General features: G+C 40.0%; 1 protein-coding gene across 1 annotated transcript in view; it reads right to left on the reverse strand.

The window, feature by feature from the left end:
- Positions 1-20446, reverse strand: part of LOC136878560 (waprin-like protein) — a 97472-nt gene that overhangs the window by 55239 nt on the left and 21787 nt on the right. The window lies entirely within an intron of this gene.

The raw sequence follows: 20446 nt of genomic DNA on the forward strand, positions 1-20446 counted from the left end.
AGTCACAAATACTCACGTCTGGTGAGTACGGAGGGTGTTCCAAAACATCCCAATGCCATCTTTCATTCCAGTAACATTCTCCATTATAGTTTCATTTCATTTGTCAGTCATCACTCATTGCCCCAGAGGAGTGCGATAGGCCTCGGCAGCCGGCACAATTCCTATCCTCGCAGCAAGATGGGGGCTTCATTCATTCCATCCCTGACCCGGTCAATGACTGAAAAACAGGTTGTAGGTTTTCATTGAAAACATCGAAAACATCATTCAAGAAAGTTACAAACTCCTGCGGACAATATTCTTTCAATTCTGAATTGTCGCAGACTATCAAGAGAATCAATTAATATGAGGAGTGTCTGTTCAAAAGGGGCCATTTTTTTTCTAGTTGCTTTACGTCGCACCGACCCAGATAGGTCTTATGACGACGATGGGATAGGAAAGGCCTAGGAATGGGAAGGAAGCGCCCGTGGTCTAATTACGGTACAGCCCCAGCACTTGCCTGGTGTGAAAATGAGAAACCACGGAAAAACATCTTCAGGGCTGCCGACAGTGGGTTTCAAACCCACTATCTCCCGATTACTGGATACTGGGCGCACTTAAGCGACTGCAGCTGTCGAGCTCGGTAAAGGGGGCTATTTCCACCCGAAGAAAGTTGTGAAAAAACACAAGGAAACGTATAATAAAAGGCAAATGGAACGTACCCATGATCAGATATGGTACTACTTTGAAGGAATTACATCTTTCTGGTCTGAATTGCTCATGGCACTCGATAGTATGCAACTGCTTCAATTTACATGGACGAAATACTTTTAAAAAACCTTTTGAACAGATGTGGAGGTTGTAAGCAATGTTTCATAAATTATTGTTGTGTCTTTTTTTAATTTGGTAATGTGATATTAAGAGCCCATAACTTAATTAAAATTGCAATATTTAAACATATCAGGAACTCTCTCTCAACTAAGATAGATATAAGAGGTGTTCTCACATCTGCCATGGCTCTCTTTGTTTCGCTCAACAGCTAACGTGTAGTTCGTAGCCATTGTCTTACATACAGTATATAAAGTGTCTGATTTAGCAATTCTATTCGAATAATTTCCTTGCCAAGAATAATATGTGAACATCACGATGAGAATTAAATATTTTCTATTCAAAAACATCTCCAAAGGCTATAGGCCATGAAAGCCCTTGGAGGAGTGAAAGGTAAAGTCTTCCACTATCCGTAACCTCGGCACTTGGTGGGGTAGAGTGGTTAGCTCTACATCTCGGCTGCCTTTGCCCAGCAGGAATTAACCTGGTACTCATTTTTGGTGTAGGCTGAGTGAACCTCAGGGCCATGTTCACCTTGTAACTCTTGCTTTTCTTTTTTTTTTTTTTTTTACTTCCTGACGAGGAATCGAATCAGAATTAAATACGGCCATGATAATTCACTCAGCTCTACACATTTTAAATGATCCTTGGATGAAGACCTAGCCCAAGTAAATACGCATTAAGCTGATGACAGAGCGTACTCCAGGTGTACTTCATAAGTCACGTGTGGTACTTGTGCTTGCAGTTACTTAATGAGCTCATTCATAGCATTGCGTAAATCCATTAAAAAATCCTACGTCACGAGAGCATAATACTCTCGTAATGATAACGCTTGAATATGACAGGCGCTGATTATAAGTGACTCATTAAAAGAGACATTTGCCACTGAATGCCAGTTCCCGGATGCACTTTTGCAAGTCATTGAGTGGGATGAATTAATATGAGTGTATTTAGTGTATATTTTGTGATATCTGAAGCCAACTCTTTCCAGTTACGGCTTAGTTAATTTATAACTATTAGGTTCTTCAGACTGCTGAAACTAATTTTGAATACTGAAATTTATAAACTATCTGGAAAAGAAAGCATATGGCAACAAACATGATATAGGCGTTTGGGCTTATGCCGTGTCATGAAAATAAGGTGAAATTCTTTACGTTTCGCAGAGAACTGTGCTCTGAGTCATCAGAAGAAAATCTCGACTGTCCACAAGAAAGCCTTCTTAAACAATTGTTTAACGCCGAGCACAGTTCTCTGCGAAAGTAAAGAATTTCACCTTATTTTCTTGACACGGCATAAACCCAAAAGGCTATATCATGTCTATCAGTACGGGCCATGAAAGCATCAATGGCAACATATGGCAACAGAATTATACCTAAAAAATAAACATCTAAAATACGTTTAGTTCTTTAGACTTTACTTTTTAGCTAAGGATACTAGCTCAATTCTAGTTCAATCCTTAGACATCCTGATAAATTATATGACCAAGGACACTTAACACAGTTCTTGTTCTGTCTGATTTTGTACTTAGATATTTTTAATTTCAGTACGTTCACGCTCCGAGAACTATATCTTAGTGTGTCCTTAATGACTTTACATTTCCTAAATTAAAGCATAGAAACTATGTAAATGCTCGTATCTCACAACAGCCATTTCGACGTGACAACTTCTCACGCAGCAGGGCTGCATGCACAGAAAGTTGGCGTTACGAACATTAGACCCTTTATCACTGGCTGACTGTTTCTGGCGAACTGTAAGTGAGATTCTATCCATCACCGCTGAAACCAAACCAAACCAAACCCCATGGCGCAACAGCCGCGAAGCGCCTTAGCCTAACAAGCGACCGCTGCTCAGCCCGTAGTCCTGCAGATTACGAGATGACGAATGATCAGCACGACGAATCCTCTCGGTCGTTATTCTTGGCTTTCTAGACCGGGGCCGCTATCTAACCGTCGCATAGCTCCTCAATTGTAGTCACGTAGGGCGAGTGAACCTCGAACCAGCCCTCAGATCCAGGTAAAAATCCCTGACCTGGCCAGGAATCGAACCCGGGGCCTCCTGGTAAAAGGCAGGCACGCTGCCTCTAAACCGATCCATCACCGCTAGCCGTAGCTAGCGTGATGAAGCAACCATGGGCTCCGGCAGGGATACTTGTGCATGCAGTTACTTAACGAGCTCATTCATAGCATTGTGTAAATCGTTGCCTACGTTATAATACAAGGCCTTGAAATGGAGCCCGTTAGACGCTATCAAAGTGATCACGATGGAGTTCAATGCTTTGCCGCTAGGATCGCTTTCTTGCCCCCTGTCTACCAGGTTCCCGCCTTTGGGTTGGCTGTGAATGTGTGTATTCTTCTCGTTGCCTACGCTATAACACAAGGCCTGGAAATAGAGCCCGTAAAACGCTATAGAAGTGGTCACACTGCAGTTCATTGGCGGGCCGCTAGGATCGCTACCTTGCCCCCCCCCCCCCCCCCTGTTTACCAGGTTCGCGCCTTTAAACGTGTGTATTGAGTTGGTTGTGAATGTGTGTATTCTTGTGATAATAAGCACTCGCAGGTTCAATAACGGTTTATTGCTGTGTTCCTTATTGTCATTCACGACAAATTAAAGGTAGTGGAATTTCATTTCACAAGTTTCCAGTGAATAGTGCTTTAAAAGAACGGTGGCTTGTTGCTATATCTCGCAGAGGAGACAAGCCGGGATCTCTCTGGGTTCCTACAGAAAAATCGAGGGTGTGCAGTAAACACTTCAGAGAAGAAGACTTAGTATAAGTACATCTAAAAAGACGCTCCTGCCTAATAAAGTCCTTTCAGTTTTTACAGAGTTCCCCAAGCACAAACAAGTCACTTTAAAATGTAGGAAAGCTCCTAAGAAAAGACAGCTTGAACAAACGGACAGTGAAAATGAGTATATAAGTAATAAGAGAAAATGTGTGGAACAATCGGATTCTCCTGTGCCTGATAATACTGGAGAATCTGACCTGATAAATGTAGGCACCACAACAGTAGGTACACAGTTTTCTCCCGTCCTAAAATCAACAGTACCAAAATACATTACCAGGAAATTAAGGAAGGAGATCAGAATAAATAGAAAGCACGTGACAATTATTAAGAAGTTGCGCGTAAAAATTCGTGACTTGGAAGGTAAAGAAGGATCCCTGAAATCTTGCAAGTCGAGTTTCTAAAATTCAGAAGGAAGCTGAGGGAGGTAATATGAAAGCAAACTTTTTGTTAGAACAACTTCAGAGTTTTGGAAAAAAGAAATGTAAATACCATGAGACTACAGTTAAAATTTTTGTACTATTATCTTCAAGGTCGCCAACTGGTTATCGGCTTCTCAGAACACTCGATATTTTGCATCTTCCTCATCCAATAACGTTGAAATCGTATGTTGGATACTCAAAAGGGGAGACCGGCATAAGTTCGCTAACTAAAGCCCGATTACTGGTAGAAAAACTGTCGTTAGTGAACGATAACGAAAAGGTTGGTTCCCTTATAATAGATGAAATGTCCATAAAGCCGAAACTTATGTATGACAGGAAATTAGATATGTTTATTGGACTGAATGACATTGACATTGACGCTCTTGGAATCGAAGATAGGTTGGCCAATAAACTACTCTGCATTTTGTTCAAGGGACTCTCTACATATTACAGAATACCGGTGACTTTCTATTTCACTTCATCCATTACGGGCTCACAACTTGCAAAATTAACCTTGGATGCGTTAAATGCTGTTGAAGAGTGTGGTTTCAGAGTGATCAGAATTGTGACCGACAATTCTCAGGTAAATGTTTCGATGTTCGAAACATTATGTGGAGGAAGCATTACGCATGAGATACAACATCCAGCTGCAGTGGCGGCTCGTGGGTTGTAAGTTTGGTGCAGCCCAGCACTCGCATCTGCAGTAAATGTGTAGCCTAGGTACATTTTGAATAGGTGTGTTGGATAATCTAGCTAGGAGGAAATAAGGGATCGGGGAGATCTTTTGGTATGATAATGGTCTACAAATATCCGCTGTGTAATTTTCATGCAATTACTTTAAAAAGCACAATGTAACTATAACATTAACTAAAAAACAAATATTACATTCGGTAATGTCTATTGCTTGTACGTTAAATCTATTCTTCGGTCCTTTGAAGCAGCGAACTTGTCAATGATGTCATCGTAAAAGGGCATTGTATCCATCAAGTCGCTGAACAGTGACTTCTCCAGGGATATGGTTGCCAGCGCAGTCAACCTCTCCTGCGATGTTGAATTCCTTAAGTAGGTTTTTATTCGCTTAAGGCACGAAAAGCTTCTTTCTACTGAGGAGCTGGTAGACGGTATGGTAAGTATTAAATAAAATAATTTATACGCTTCTTTGAAAACGTCCGTGAGTACATTTTTATTGAACGACATAATTATTTCCTCCAAACTGGTATTTTTGTAGGTGGAATCAGAATAGATAAACTGAAGTTCATTTTTTAACCTGTGTGTGTCAAATGTCGTGGAATAAGAGATTTTTAAGTTCTCTAGACCATTAAGAGGGAGGATTTTAGAAAATTCTTCAAACTTAGAGCTATCTCCTAAGCAAAGAAATTGGAGCTTCTGCATATCTTGAAATCTTGTATCAGTCTCTACGGAGACTAAATCCAGTATCTGAAAATAAAGCACTCGATACTTTAGAAAAATTTCATTTCTGTTTTTAAACCAGAATGTCTTTTTAGTTCAATTTTGGTTTTCTTCTCAGCCGTACGAAAACTGGTATTAAATGTTTCTTCATTCCTTTTACCTAGTATCAGTTGCCGTGTGGGTCTTATTTTTGAGAGGCAGAACTAAACATCCAGAGACTTCTTTTGGAGCACGTTAAATAATATTTTAGCAAGCTCAAAAATGTCTTTGAATACTATTGATAAAAATGTGAACTGGAAGCTATTAAAGTTATTAAACAACCCCTCTGATTGGCGAATGGTTTTTTCGTCTGACTAAGGATCGTACATGAGACTTTCAAAAATTTATTTCAATCCCTCCCACTCCTCGACAACCACGCTCAAAAGTTTCCCATGTGACGACCAACGTGTATCCACACCAGATGGTATTCGCTTCGCAATTACTGAATCAGCAAGTACTGATGAATGAATAAATGAAAGAATACCACCAAGACTCGCAAAAAAATACGGCACTCTGAAATGTTGGTAATACTTTGTTGTACCACCAGATTTAATCAGTGTGCCGAACAATGTACAAATAATGCTTGAGGGGCATCCTCCTTGACCTAAGTTTGAAGACCATTTAGATGACCTGCCATGACACTAGCTCCGTCATAACACTGGGCAATCAATTTAGTTTTGTAGGAAATTTCACTCAATACAGTCTGCAGCAAGCTGAATAAAGTAATCGCCGTACGGTCCGAACTAACTTCAAAAAACCAAGAAAGCGTTCAACTAGCGCACCTTTGTGGATAATATACCGAAGTATCACCGAACACTGCGATTTCTTTGTGATATCAGTTGTATCGTCGACCTGAACTGAAAAGAAAGAGGTTTTAAAATTTCTTTCACAGCATCCCTAATGAAGGTATAGATGCAGTCTATTAACTCACATGGTATAGTTTTCGATTCTGCGCTAAAAACTTTCTTTATAGAAGCATAATGCTGCTGCATTTCTAATGAGCTGTTGGAAACTAGAAGTTTCAACAGTTCTTTGAAATTCCCTCTATTTAAGGAGTCGCCGCTCTCATCATGGCCTCTAAATGTCATTTCAGAAATAAAACTGCATCGATTTGCAATCGCATGAAAAGTCTGTTAAGCCTCACATTCTCATTAAATTTTGTGATGTATAGACGAGCATTTTTTCTTAAAGCGTGAGCAATTTGATTCTGATTCTTCTTTTCTTTAAATCCCACGGCATTTTTATATGCTCCGAGGAACCTTCGTGCTTTTGGAAATACCTAGTAGCACAGAACATGTTTTCAAATCCTGTGTGATTCCAGACTCCCTGTTTTACTCCAACAATAAGACAAGGACAACAAAAGTGTTTCTGCAAATAATGACTACCGCATAACCACGGATAACTACTATATCAAGATACTTGGAAAGTTCGTGTGTGCATCTTTCCGGAGGCAGTACCTGTTATCTTCTAATAAGTCAAATCTGGCTAGGGACGATTGACTGATAAAATTTCTCTTTTATCCTCCTCCTTCCATTTCGAAAACGGAGTTTCTCTTAAAGTACAAACTAAATCCACGGAGGGTTCCTTGTTAAAGCACGCTTTGGAGGGAACACTATTCTTTCACACTATACGAAAAGATTTAAATACTATAATACTACATATTTATATCCCTAATGAATTTCAAACGCATTTCCTCTCCAAACATCCATACGACAACAATTATTCTACGCTTCACATAGTAACTATGAAAACGCCAAGAGCTCACCGTGTGAGCTGTGCTACTAAATGCTCTTCAAATGCGCTTATGTTATTTACAGTTCACTCACAATTAATCCGCCACACGGCCACGATTCACATTATAACAACGGACATTTATTTTCACTATGAAAGAATACTCCGTGCACCACACGTTCAAATTTATAACAAGCTTCTTGTTACAGCTGGTGTAAATAACAGTAGCCACAACTCTCGCGACAAAATATACTAGTAAATGTGTCTTCGTTTGATTGTGTTTTAGCGTGAGATTGAGATACCAATATTGGCAGCAATGCTGTAGGAGCCCGCATGTGTTCAACCAAATACAGTAGAGACAATACACGACACTTACGGATTTCGCCTTGCTAAAATGGGAGACCATTCGACGGTGGCGCTCCTAGCGACTTGACCTGAACAAATCGCGCTAAATTCAAATATCAATGGAAAGGTATATACAGAAATGGATAAATAAATTACGTCTAGAAAGAAAGTGGTATTGAGATATTAACTTCGAAGTTGCTAAAGCAATTCTGGATAAATGAATGAAGAATTGTTTAAAAGCTTATTATTCAAAGACTGAAATTAGACATATAAACAAGGTGTGAAATGGACTGCTGTGAAATGGCTTGATCTTTCATTTATGCATTACATTTTTTAGCTTTAGCATACCTGCCTGAAATCTTACGGTTGGATTTGTCTTTTTTCCTCATTTAAAAACATTGTATCATCACATTAAGACATTTGTCAGTAAAAATATCGGCACATTCCTTACACATATGATGCAATGAATTAACATTTAATAGCTGGACAATTTTCCTCTTAACATGAAGCTTACTAACAGAAAGAAAATCTATAAAATCCCGGCTTTAATCTGAGAAGAGGGATAAAAGAAAGAAAAGTTTGAAAATGTTGTCGATAGTGATGCTTTGAGGAATATTTACGTACAATTAGAGTAAAAATGTAACATACCCTTGGCAGTATAGTCGAGTATTTTTAAAGTCGCTGGCCTGGAAATGATCTGAACAGATCTTTTAATTCTTATACAAGCGTAACGTCCCTTCTTTCTTGTACACTTTATCCAAATCGCTTCTGTGACATTTCAAAACCCACAGATCACACCTACAACAACACATCGGTATTGAAGGTTAACTGCTGCACTATACAATAAAATATGCGTATTATATTTTAAGCCCGTTAAAACATGGGTCGAGCAGGTCAGAAGATTATGAAGTACTATAAACATCTCTGTCACTGGAAGAATATATATGCAAACACAATATTACTTACATGTTCTTGTCACGAGGGAACCTGAAGAACGACCGCGCATTTTTCTCTACTTCGTAATTACTGCAACCAAACACAGCACATACCTTTCCCCTCATGTTGAGAGGAGATATCAAGGAATGACACACGCTACTATTTAATTATGCCAACTCACTGAAAACGCATAAATAACACCAAAAACTTCACACAAAAATACACGTGCTCTTATGACAGAATCAGTACCGTTCAGGTCTATCCGCCAGAGTGAGCTCCAATAGCTGTCCCTCGATATCTCGCTCAGTGTCGCGTATTGTCTCTACTGTATTTGGTTCAACCTAAGCAGAGAGGGCGGGATACACGTTCGGTTGGGTTCGGATAATATCGTCCCAACTCGAGCCAAACAGCCGAATATCCCAGAGACTCGCTGGGCTGCACCACGCAAAATACAACCGTATGCGTACTCATGACAGTCTTGAGCTTTGTCATGGCAACCGTTGTGTTACACGTCACAAGTCAGCCCGCACTGCTGTGAGCATTGAGAGGGCTGCACTCAGTCCACTCGTAAGTGAAGCGAACAGCGGTGCTTGCTTAAGTATGAGCGCTACGCATGTTGAGTAATCACAACATATAGAGCGCACTCTTCGGTTTTTTCAACGAATATGTTTTAAACAGAAAATGATAGACAATTGTTTTGAGAAATGTTAGTGCAGCCGGGCTGTACCTGATGCACCTGAAAAGCCGCTACTGTCCAGCTGATAAAACTAGGCCTCTGTTCCTAAGTTTCGATCCCAGTCACGTCATAAAAAACGTGCGATCCCAACATTTGTCACGAGACTTTTTTGTAAACAATGCTATCGTGACCGGCGATCATTTGAGAGGTCTTTTCAAACTCCAGAAATCTTCAATTATGAAGCCGGTGAGGAAACTAACCAGAAAAGTAGTTTACCCTACAAATTTGGAGAAAATGAATGTAGCAAGAGCCAAAATTGTATTTTCTCCTGAAACAATCGCTGGTTTGAAGAGTATGGAGGTGGTTTGTCCCGAGAGCATTAAAGACAGGAACAGTTTAAAAGAAACAATTTCTTTCATGGAGCATTTTATGAAGTGGTTCGATACCCATGATGTCTGCAACACCTCGTATGGGACATATTCCAGGAATGAGAACAAACTGGCTTTTTTCAGCATTGAAGATGAACGCCTCAGTTGGTTAATAAATGATTTCCTGTCATATATCAAGAACATTCAAATGCATCCAGAGAAAGAGAAAAGATTCACGAGGGAAACGTATCAGGCATTGGTCTTGACTACCCAATCCACTGTGGCCTGCGTAAAATACCTCATAAGTATAAATTTTTATTATGTCTTGACGAGGAACCTAACTAGCGATGATATCGAGCTTTTCTTTAGCCACCTACGACGCAAAGCGGGATACAATGACAATGGACGCAAGGTCATGCCTTAACGCAATCGAAACAACGCTCCATACAGGAATTATTGCGGCATCAAAACATGGCAATGTTGAGCTGAGGGATGAAAATAAGATCCGCAATGTACGAACCAGTTTACTACAACCAAGAATGTGCCAGATGGATGAAAGATATAGAAGGAATGAAAGTCGCGATGATGTGCAAATTCCGCAGCTTCCTGAACACGTAATGTCTATCATTGCAAAACCCTTGCAAGGTAAATTACACCAGATCTGTGTGAACAATACTTTTTTCTTTAAGTGTTCGCTAGTACATAAATATGATTAATTTGTTTCAGATTCAACAGCTACAATACCTGGTATTTCTCTAGCTATGGTAGCAGGATACCTAGTGCGTGTGGCAGAAGAACAAACAGACTGTGAAGGCTGTTTAGAACATATCACTTCTCCAGCTAGTGAAAGTCCAACATTGTGTCTTATTCGCTTTCAAGATCGAGGAGCCCTCAGATACCCGAAATCATCGTTTGTGGCTCTTCTGCAGCGCATGACGGAATTTGTTACCTCTGCTGTGCAGTATTTACCCCGACGACAGTTACTAAAAATGTGTACGTTTTTTCTGAAAACCAGGTTCATCAGTGAAATTAAGTGTAGAGAGTGTAAAGACGACAAACTACCTCTTTTTCTACTCCAAAAATTTCTGAGACCTCTATTAGACAACATTGCTTCGAGCCACTCAAGTAGAAGTGAGAAAGTTTTGAAACTCGATAAGAAGCCCCTGAGTAGGAAAGTTTTAAAACTGTAGACACCTACAGCATTCAGCTCTCTTTATTTAGGATATAATTTACTTATAGACATACACGGCCATGCGAACACAAGGGGGCAACAGCGCGATCCTAGTGGCTGAACGGTGAACTAAGGTGGCACCCGTTTTCATTAGTGCATTTCAAGGCCTTGTATTATAGCGTAGGCAACGGTGTAAATCCACAAAATGTCCGACTCGTTGGCTGAACGGTCAGCGTACTGGCCTTCGGTTCAGAGGGTCCCGGGTTCAATTCCCGGCCGGGTCGGGGATTTTAACCTTAATTGGTTAATTCCAATGGCGCAGGGGCTGGGTGTATGTGTTGTCTTCATCATTTCATCATCATCACGACGCGCAGGTCGCCTAGAAAGACCTGCACCTGGCGAGCCGAACCCGTCCTGGAATATCCCGGCACTAAAAGCCATACGGCATTTCATTTCAATCCATAAAATAAAACATCCTATGTCACGAGATTAACTCTCATAGTGATAACGCTTGAAAAAAAAACGGTGGGTTGGAGTTGAATTCTATTGTAATTTCTGTTCTAAATGGAGGATAATATTTGCTTTCACACAAATCAACAGTAAAAATAGCGGTAAATTAATAAACACCATTATTACTAGAGGAATATAGATACGTAACTACGGGGACTGTTTCGCTGTAGACACGACTCTCTTCTGTGGCATTCCGCTTCATCGTACCGTAGTTTGCTTTCTGAGGTCCTGGGCTAACACCGATGAATGGAAGTGCTATGTCTATGAATTATCAAGATCTTTGCCCATCATGACTAGCGCGGGCAGTTCAAACTGGAAAATGAAAGTGATAACAATATCGTACATAACACAAAAATTATTTTTGTTGAGAGAAAAATAGTATGATCCCTAGACTAATAATTATATTAAATAATGAGTTATGAGCACAAGCCAACAACTCGACCCACCAATTAACATCGAGCAAAGCAAAGAAGTTCAAAGAAATTAAGTGAGCAAAGACTTCCCACACAAAAGTGTTTCATGAACAAATGACATACTGAAGAGCTGTGTCGTAGTAGAATTCATAGTCGCAATGTAGCAAAGCATGTACGTATATATTTCTCTAGTAATAATCGTATTCACTAGTTTACCGCTAATTTTATACTTAATTTGCTTAAAAGCAATTATTATCTTCCATTTACGACAAAAAATATAATGAAATTTCTTGGATACGATTCGCTCATGTACCCTAAAATAATGTATTCAGTAGAATGGAAATAAAATAGATAAAAGTTAATTAATCTGCAATAAAACATTGGGAGGTACAACTTTTTATAACCCTCACTAGCACAGGAACCGCTGTTTAATGTTCAGTTGTCATAGGGGTGTAAGCAAGTTCTTGGCGACTGGTACCAACTGATGTGACGTAATTAGTTCCTGGTACCAACTTCACTTAGTTCCTAGTTCCTAGTACCAACTTTGGTCGGTCTGTTTAATTTATTCGTGGTTAGTTGCTTCGTGGTTATTTGCTACGGTCATAAATAAATTCTTCGCTGCTATGGTAATCAACAAGGTATTGTTAAACATGGATGTTGTTCCATGCGGAGGTTACTATGTCAAAATTACTGATTTTAATGATTTCAAGAGTAAGTTTGAAGATTTGTTGTCGTTTTATGTTAACCACGGCCTGACAACTAGGGAAAGGATTTGTGAAAAATATGAGCATAGCACCAAACTCAATGTTCGACGAGGGAACGAATTATTCTTTAGATGCTTTCCAATAAAACATTTATTGCAGCAAAATAGCCATACATTAGTGAAAGGTATTATAACAATTTAACACTTGCAGCATTGGTCGCATAGTCTCTGATTGATCTAGTCCTCTTGTTGCAGAATTCTAAGTGATATCGTTCATATAACTGTCCACATAATGTACACTTGCATGAGTTTGACGGTTCGTGGTATGTTGGGTTTTCGCAAATGACATGGTGGAATCCATGTACTGCAAGTCTTGTAAACACGTGCCTCGACTCAAAATTTGCTGCTGTCCATGTACGATCGATTATGGCTCTAGTTCCATAGAATTCCGTGGGTACTTCTTCTCTTTTCCTTATTAGTGTTCTTAGTAGGTTCTCCGATGCCGTTGTGTTAGGTAGGGGGTACATTGTCCTTAAATCCTGCATGAGGAAAGTTTCCCGCGCGAGAAGGTAGACTAATCTGGATCTTGTTGTTTTTGCCACTCCGATTGCTCTTTTGATGTATGTTGCTTTAACTCTTTCCAGTGTTCCAGAAATTAGGATCAACATGGCGGACGACACGGAAGATCGTGTAGAAGATGCTCTACAATACCTAACAGATATCGCGAAAACAGGAGGTTATATGAAGAGAGAAAAGAAGGAGGAAATCCTAAAAGCGGCGAGTGTACTGAAAAATTACTTCACTGGGCAAGAAAAGGCCCGAAAATCAAAAAATGATGATGAAAACATGCCTTCAATGGAGGTTAAGGGAACACAAACAGAGAGCTTACAAGAGAAGAACGACAGCTGTGTAGAAGGACAAGTGGCGCCATCTAGCGACCAAGAGCAAGAGTTAACAAGAGGCACCCAGCACACGCTGCCACCTACCGGAGAAACGGAGATTATCTGAACCCCGAGCTACATCCAACACTAGAATACAAAATTACCGAAAAAATCAACAATCAAATGAGAGCAATGATAGAAGATATCACACACAATATCAAAAATATGATTAAATAGGAAATGGCAGCTACAAAGCAGCAGAACCCTGTACCACCGGAATTTGTAAGAATAAATAAGAGCGACATCATACGAGAGAGAATCAACCGTCTCACGGAGGAGAGTAGTGGAAGGGGAAACCACTCCACCTGGGAGCAAGAACAGCCGTATGCAGAAGTATCGCATCAACACCAAGAACGCAATCAGACAACGGATAAAGAAGAAGAGGAAAAATGGACAAGACAAACCCATAAAAGGCACAGACGCCCGCAAAAAGACAGCTACAAACCAAGAACGGTACAGGAGCGAAGGACGATGACTTACAAGCAGAAGAAAAGAGGGCCTGGCTGTATGTGGGAAGACTAAAATAGAAGACAACGAAAGATGCCGTAAAAAGATTCCTAGCCAAAAAGGGAATCACAGAGAACGTTACTTGCGAAGAGACAGAAACAAGATACAGAACCAAAGCTTTCAAGGTAGGAATACCTTTCAACTTCCTTGAAAGTGCAAACAAGAGGGAATTCTGGCCAACAGGAGTAACAGTTAGACGCTACCGTTTTATTCGGTCTTTTCGAAGGGACACAGGGACATCACTTGAATAAAACAACTCAGAAGCTCTCGGAAATTACAAGACTTGGAGAAATCGATGGGAGGAGAAGCATGAAAATAATGTTATGGAACGTAGAAGGATTAAAGAGCGCAGAATGCATAGCTCCACCAGACTTTCTTGAAGGATATGACACAGCTATATTCACGGAAACCTTTTTCACAGACCATTGGCAGCACCCGGAATACTATAGCATACACCTGCTAGCGAAACAAGGAGAAAGAGGAAGACCCCAAGCAGGAACAACAGTCCTTCTTAAACCGTGGATAACACCAATTGTAGCGACATCAGAGCAGAACCACTCCATTCTAATAGAGACAAAATACATCACAATATTAGCAACCTACTTTCAGCCAAATGCAACGGCTATAGATATAATAGACGACTTGCGCCAACAAATAACACAGAGTAAGAAAGACATCCCTCTAGTTATTGCAGGGGATTTAAATTGTCGGTTGGACATACCAAATCACAAAACAAAATTGGTAATAGACTCACTGCAAGAAGAAGGTTTCAACCTGCTAAACGACACCAATGTCCCTACATATATTTGCTGCAACGGCAAAAGCACTATAGACATCGCCCTTATAAGAAGAGAAATAAAAGGGGATATCAATCCACTTTGGAGCGCGCACCACACACCAATAAGAAAATACATTCCAATGAGCATCGACATACAAATTGAATGGAAGGCAAAGAAAAAAAAGAAAGGAGACCACTCTCAAGGAGATTGGATGTTAGAAAAGTGGAAGAATGCCAAGAACAGATGGAACAAATCAAAACACTAATCGACAACTCAAATGTAGAGGAAGCAGTACATGAACTGGAGAAACTCTTAACACAAGCAGCCAGCCCCAGGAAAGTGCGAAGAGCAAAAGCATGGTTCGATCAAGAGTGCTTCCTATTAAGGAAAGAGGTGCTTCAAGCTCTACACCGACTAAAATCGGACATCGAGAATCAAACAATCTTTCAAACATACACCGAGAAAAGAAGATGCTACAAAACACTAACACGGGAGAAGAAAACGGCATACAGGGAAGAAGAAGGAAGAAGAATAGTTGACGAAGCCAGGAGAGACCCATTCATAGCAATCCGCCCTCGAAAGCAGGCACAGACCCACTACATCAGCATGGAGGAATGGACGAGACATTTCAAAGACACCCTGAACAAAGAAGGAAGAGAAGGAACACTGGAAACCAACCAAGTGCATACAACGCATGAGACGGCAGCATGGTCTCCACTTACTACAACTGAGGTTCAAAACATTATTGAATCCACAAAAAAGAAAAAAAGCTGCAGGACCGTATATGATATACAATGAATACCTTAAAGACACGGCTCATCTACTAGCTCCAATTTGGACGAAACTTTATAATAAATGCATAGAAACAGCCAAATTCCCAGATCAGTGGAGACAATCAATAGTCAAGGTAATCTTCAAAGGGAAAGGAGACCCGAAGGTCACAAATAAATACAGAGGGATAGCCCTGGAAAACAATCCTTTTAAGGTATTCACAAAATTAATCACAGAAATAATAAGGGACACATTACAAGAGCACCTCTCAGAATCTCAATTCGGGTTTAGGAGAGGAAGATCCACTCTCGCAGCGGTGCAACTACTGCTAAATAACATATGAGAAGCCATCAAAGGAAGGGAAAATACTATACAATCTTTATAGACTTCACAAAAGTCTTTGATCTCCTGGACCGAACATTAGTACAAAGGAAGCTCGAGGAAACTCTAGGAAGAGACAACGTCTGGACAAGAATCATAAACTCCATAAATGAACGGAACAAGATAAGGATCTCGGACAGCCTAGACCTTTCAGAACCAATAATTCAAACAAATGGTGTACTCCAAGGGGACCCACTAAGCCCTCTGCTGTTCATCCTGGCAGCGAAGGACTTTATAGAAATTGCACAAGATGAAGATGTAGCTGCATACACCTATGCGGATGATATTGTGATTGGCTCAAAAAGCTTAAAGAAACGGCAGAACACTATAGACGAAGTGGAAAAATGGTGCATTGAACACAAGTTCGTAATTAACACTGAAAAGGCGGAAATGATGGTGTTCAGATCAGGAGGGCAAATACCAAAATCGACAAGAATCACCTTAGAAGGGAAAATAATATCTATCACCGAAGAATACAAATATCTACTGTAGGATTTTTTATTATGGACACTCGAGTTTAGGCTTTAATTACAAACGAACCAATAGGCCTATTGAAATTCGAGTTATACCAATGTTTTCCTTGTTTAATTCTACATTAGCGTTTATAAGACGCATTTTCGACATTCATTAAATATTTTTAATTTGTGGTTGTAATAAATATTGCCCGGGTTTTTGGCTTCTTCTCTACGAAGCGCTCACTTAGGAATATATACAAGGAAAACGACTTGTCTGATTCTAATGAAATTTTTATATGTTATAACCACATGTATTTGTAGTGTAATACTCAAGTTACAATTTTTTTCAACCACCCCGAAAAACGTTCTTATTATTTTTCTAAAGCAACTCTTTCTCAGCCCAGGATAAACGTACAGCAGCAAACTTGGGCTTAATTTAAAGCACGCAGTGATGGTTATCAGAAACTACAACAACTGTAACCGTACAGTGTGGTACCGAATTTATGAAGAGTAATATTGAAGGGAGGTTTTGTCCACGCCGGACCGTGCTATTAACAGCAGGCCGGGTGGTGAAATTGGGCGCAGTGTTGCCGCGTTCAGTAGTAATCACGCGCGCAACGAACACAGTACACTCGCCCCGGGCAGTTGTGAAACGGAATGCCCGTGACCTTGGTTTGCCCGGAAGCTATTTTCAGTTTTCCTATGTTCTGCATGTTGACCACGTCACTTCAAGATGCCTCCGAGACCGCCGTTATCAGAGGGTGAACTTGCAATGATTTTTTTTTTTTTTTTTTTTTGTTATTTGCTTTACGTCGCACCGACATAGATAGGTCTTATGACAACGATGGGAGAGGAAACGCCGAGGAATGGGAAGGAAGCGGCCGTGGCCTTAATTAAGGTACAGCCCCAGCATTTGCCTGGTGTGAAAATGGGAAACCACGGAAAACCATCTTCAGGGCTGCCCTCAGTGGGGTTCGAACCCACTATCTCCCGGATCCGGATGCCAGCTCACAGCTGCGCGTTCGTAACCGCATGGCCAACTCGCCCGGTTTCCAATGATTTTGAGTGCTATTTTTTCTTTCAATGTGAGGGTGAAAAAGTAGGGGACAAGAGGTTCCCTGTGTACCAGAAGGTGGCAAATTGTCTTTGATTATCGCTGTCGTCAGTGAAGAGAGTAGGAGCCGCTTCAAAGGAGAATGATGGAAATACGTCATCCAGGTTAGAATTTTACACATCGGAAGTGAAGAACGATTTCTTGACGGTGCAGAACTTAGTTTTAATGGCAAGAAAAGTAGTGGTGATTACCAGAATGAGATGAACTCGACTCATTATGAAGAATGGTTCATGAAAGTCCTGAGTTTATTGCCTCAAAGTTCGGCTGTCGTTATAGATCAAACTCCATATCATACGAGGGTCAATCCTTCATCTAAAAAGCCGAACATGGCATGGCTGAAACGTGAAATTATACATTGGATAACGTCAAAGAATATTTCACTACCACCTGGAGTTGACGATTATAACAAATTAACTAAATCAGAGCTGATTAGTTTCAAACGCCGGTAAAGAAGCTGGAACAACTGACTAAACGACTTCGACCAGATGTACAGATTATTTGGTTACCAGTGGTCCATTGCGAGCTTAATCCAATCGAGCTCATTTGGGCTTACGCAAAAGGGAAAATAGCAAAAACAAATATGGCTAACACATTAGAAAATGGTAGAAGTATGGAAGCAATTTACGCTTTATGCCGAGAAGCCTTACGTACCGTGACCCCTGAACTCTGGAGACAATGTATTAAACACGCGGAGAAAATTGAAGACCACTACTGGGAAAAAGATGGACTGTCTGCAAATATCCCTTATTTCGAGTCAGTCATAATCAGCATGAATGACAGCAGCACCACTTCTTCGAAACACAGTGATTTTTCAGACGAAGAAAATTGATAGAATTAAATACCGTAAATATTTATGTAAATAACAATACAAATAACTCTTGCAAAATTGTACAGTGTGATATTTCTAAATTAGGAAGTTAACCATTTTTAAACCTGTCGTTGAAGGTCCAAAGCCCTTATGAGTAAAGGTGATGGGAAGTGGAATTTATAAGAGGAAATAAAATTAAAGGTTGAAAGTAAACGAATGAAAGTAAACATGAGTACTACTGAACGCGGCAACACTGCTCCCGATTTCACCACCCGGCCTGCTGTTAATCGCACGGTCCGGCGTACACAAAACCTCCTTTCAATATTGAAAATGAAAATGAAAATGAAAACCTACAACCTGTTTTCCAGTCATTGACCGGGTCAGGGATGTAATGAATGAAACATATATAGGCTGTTATTACAATGGGGTCGCCACTCCCAAGGTGATTTATTAATGAGTGATAAATGCTATGAAATGATAATGGAGAGTGTTGCTGGAATGAAATATGACAGGGAAAACCGGAGTACCCGGAGAAAAACCTGTCCCGCCTCCGCTTTGTCCAGCACAAATCTCACATGGAGTCACCGGGATTTGAACCACGGTATCCAGCGGTGAGACGCCGACGCGCTGCCGTCTGAGCCACGGAGGCTAACCCTTTCAATATTACTCTTCATAAATTCGGTACCACACTGTACGGTTACAATTGTTGTAGTTTCTGATAACCATGATTGAGTGCTTCAAAACAAGCCCAAGTTTGCTGCTGTACGTTTATTCTGGGCTGAGAAAGAATTGCTTTAGAAAAATAATAAGAACTTTTGTCAGGGTGATTGAAAAAATTGTAACTTGAGTATTACACTACAAATACATGTGGTTATGACATAAAAATTTCATTAGAATCAGACAAGTCGTTTTCCTTGTATATATTCCTAAGTGAGCGCTTCGTAGAGAAGAAGCCAAAAACCCGGGCAATATTTATTACAACCACAAATAAAAAATATTTAATGAACGTCGAAAACAATGCGTCTTATATACGCTAATGTAGAATTAAACAAGGAAAATATTGGTGTAGAATTAAACAGGGAAAATATTGGTATAACTCGAATTTCAATAGTCCTATTGGTTCGTTTGTAATTAAAGCCTAAACTCGAGTATCCATAATAAAAAATCCGACAGTAGGGATAACACTCCAGCCGTCTGCAAAATGCTTCACTAAGCACACAATAGAGAAAGCGACACAAGCAATTAGAGCGATAAACGAAATAAGCTTCATCAGAACACTAAATCTTGACACAGCAATGGCGCTCTTCAAATCGAAAATCGTTCCAATACTTACATATGGGATTGCAATTATATGGACACATCTGAATGAAAAGAACTCAGAAACACTGGAAAGAGATGCTTTCGAATAAGGTATGCTAAATTTAGGTATAAATCTACCTCCCTTCCTTCCTTCCCTCCTTCTATGTACATTAAGCTTTGTTTATGTGTGTGTATGAAATAATTTTTCAGCATTCCTCTACTCTGGACCATTAGTGTTACTTTTTAGAAAAAATATGCCTAGCTATGGAACAATCACTGATGTTTTCATTCCTCCTGTAAAAACGATGTTATATACTTTCATTAATTTCCCTCGTATCAATTATAAGACTGACATCAGTGCAATCTATACTTAACACTGGCCGAGCTTTTCCAATAATCATCACGCTTCCTTTCCCCTGGATGAAACATTAAGGCTAGTCCTGGACCATTAATTTTTAAAATGTTATTATTATTATTATTATTATTATTATTATTATTATTATTATGATTATTATTATTATTATTATTATTATTATTATTATTATTGGTCTGGGTAGGTTAGGTCCGGCTAGTGACAAAGCCATTGGTCTGGATTAGTTAGGTCCGGCTAGAGGCAAACCCATTGGACTGTGATCAAGCAAAGTGGGGTCTGGGGGTGTAAGCTCCCAGGTTAGGGCTGCGAAGCGGCTTTAGGCCTATTGACATTAGCGCAATATACACGTTACTGTGTCCAGTGTGCCCTATGAAACGTCACTCCCATAATTAAAGACAGCTAGATGTTATTATTCTCATTAATTTTATATGTTTATTCTTTCCATTCTTCCTCAGGACCACAACGATGATTAATTTGTCGGTAACATTGCCTCATTGTTTTAGGTCTTTGGTCATAACGTCTCGCTGTCTTGGGAGCGACGTTTCATTGGCGTAATCTTCAATTAATGTCAGAGTCCATTCGCGCCACCGTCAGCCATGAATATTATGTTATTTATACCGGTGAGGATTATAAAAGGTTTTTACCTTTGAGAAATCTAGTATTTTTAAAAACACAAAGAGTATAATTCTACTCTTTTGAGAGAAAAGAAG

The sequence above is a fragment of the Anabrus simplex genome, chromosome 1, assembly GCF_040414725.1.
Source record: "Anabrus simplex isolate iqAnaSimp1 chromosome 1, ASM4041472v1, whole genome shotgun sequence".
In the NCBI taxonomy this organism is placed as follows: domain Eukaryota; kingdom Metazoa; phylum Arthropoda; class Insecta; order Orthoptera; family Tettigoniidae; genus Anabrus; species Anabrus simplex.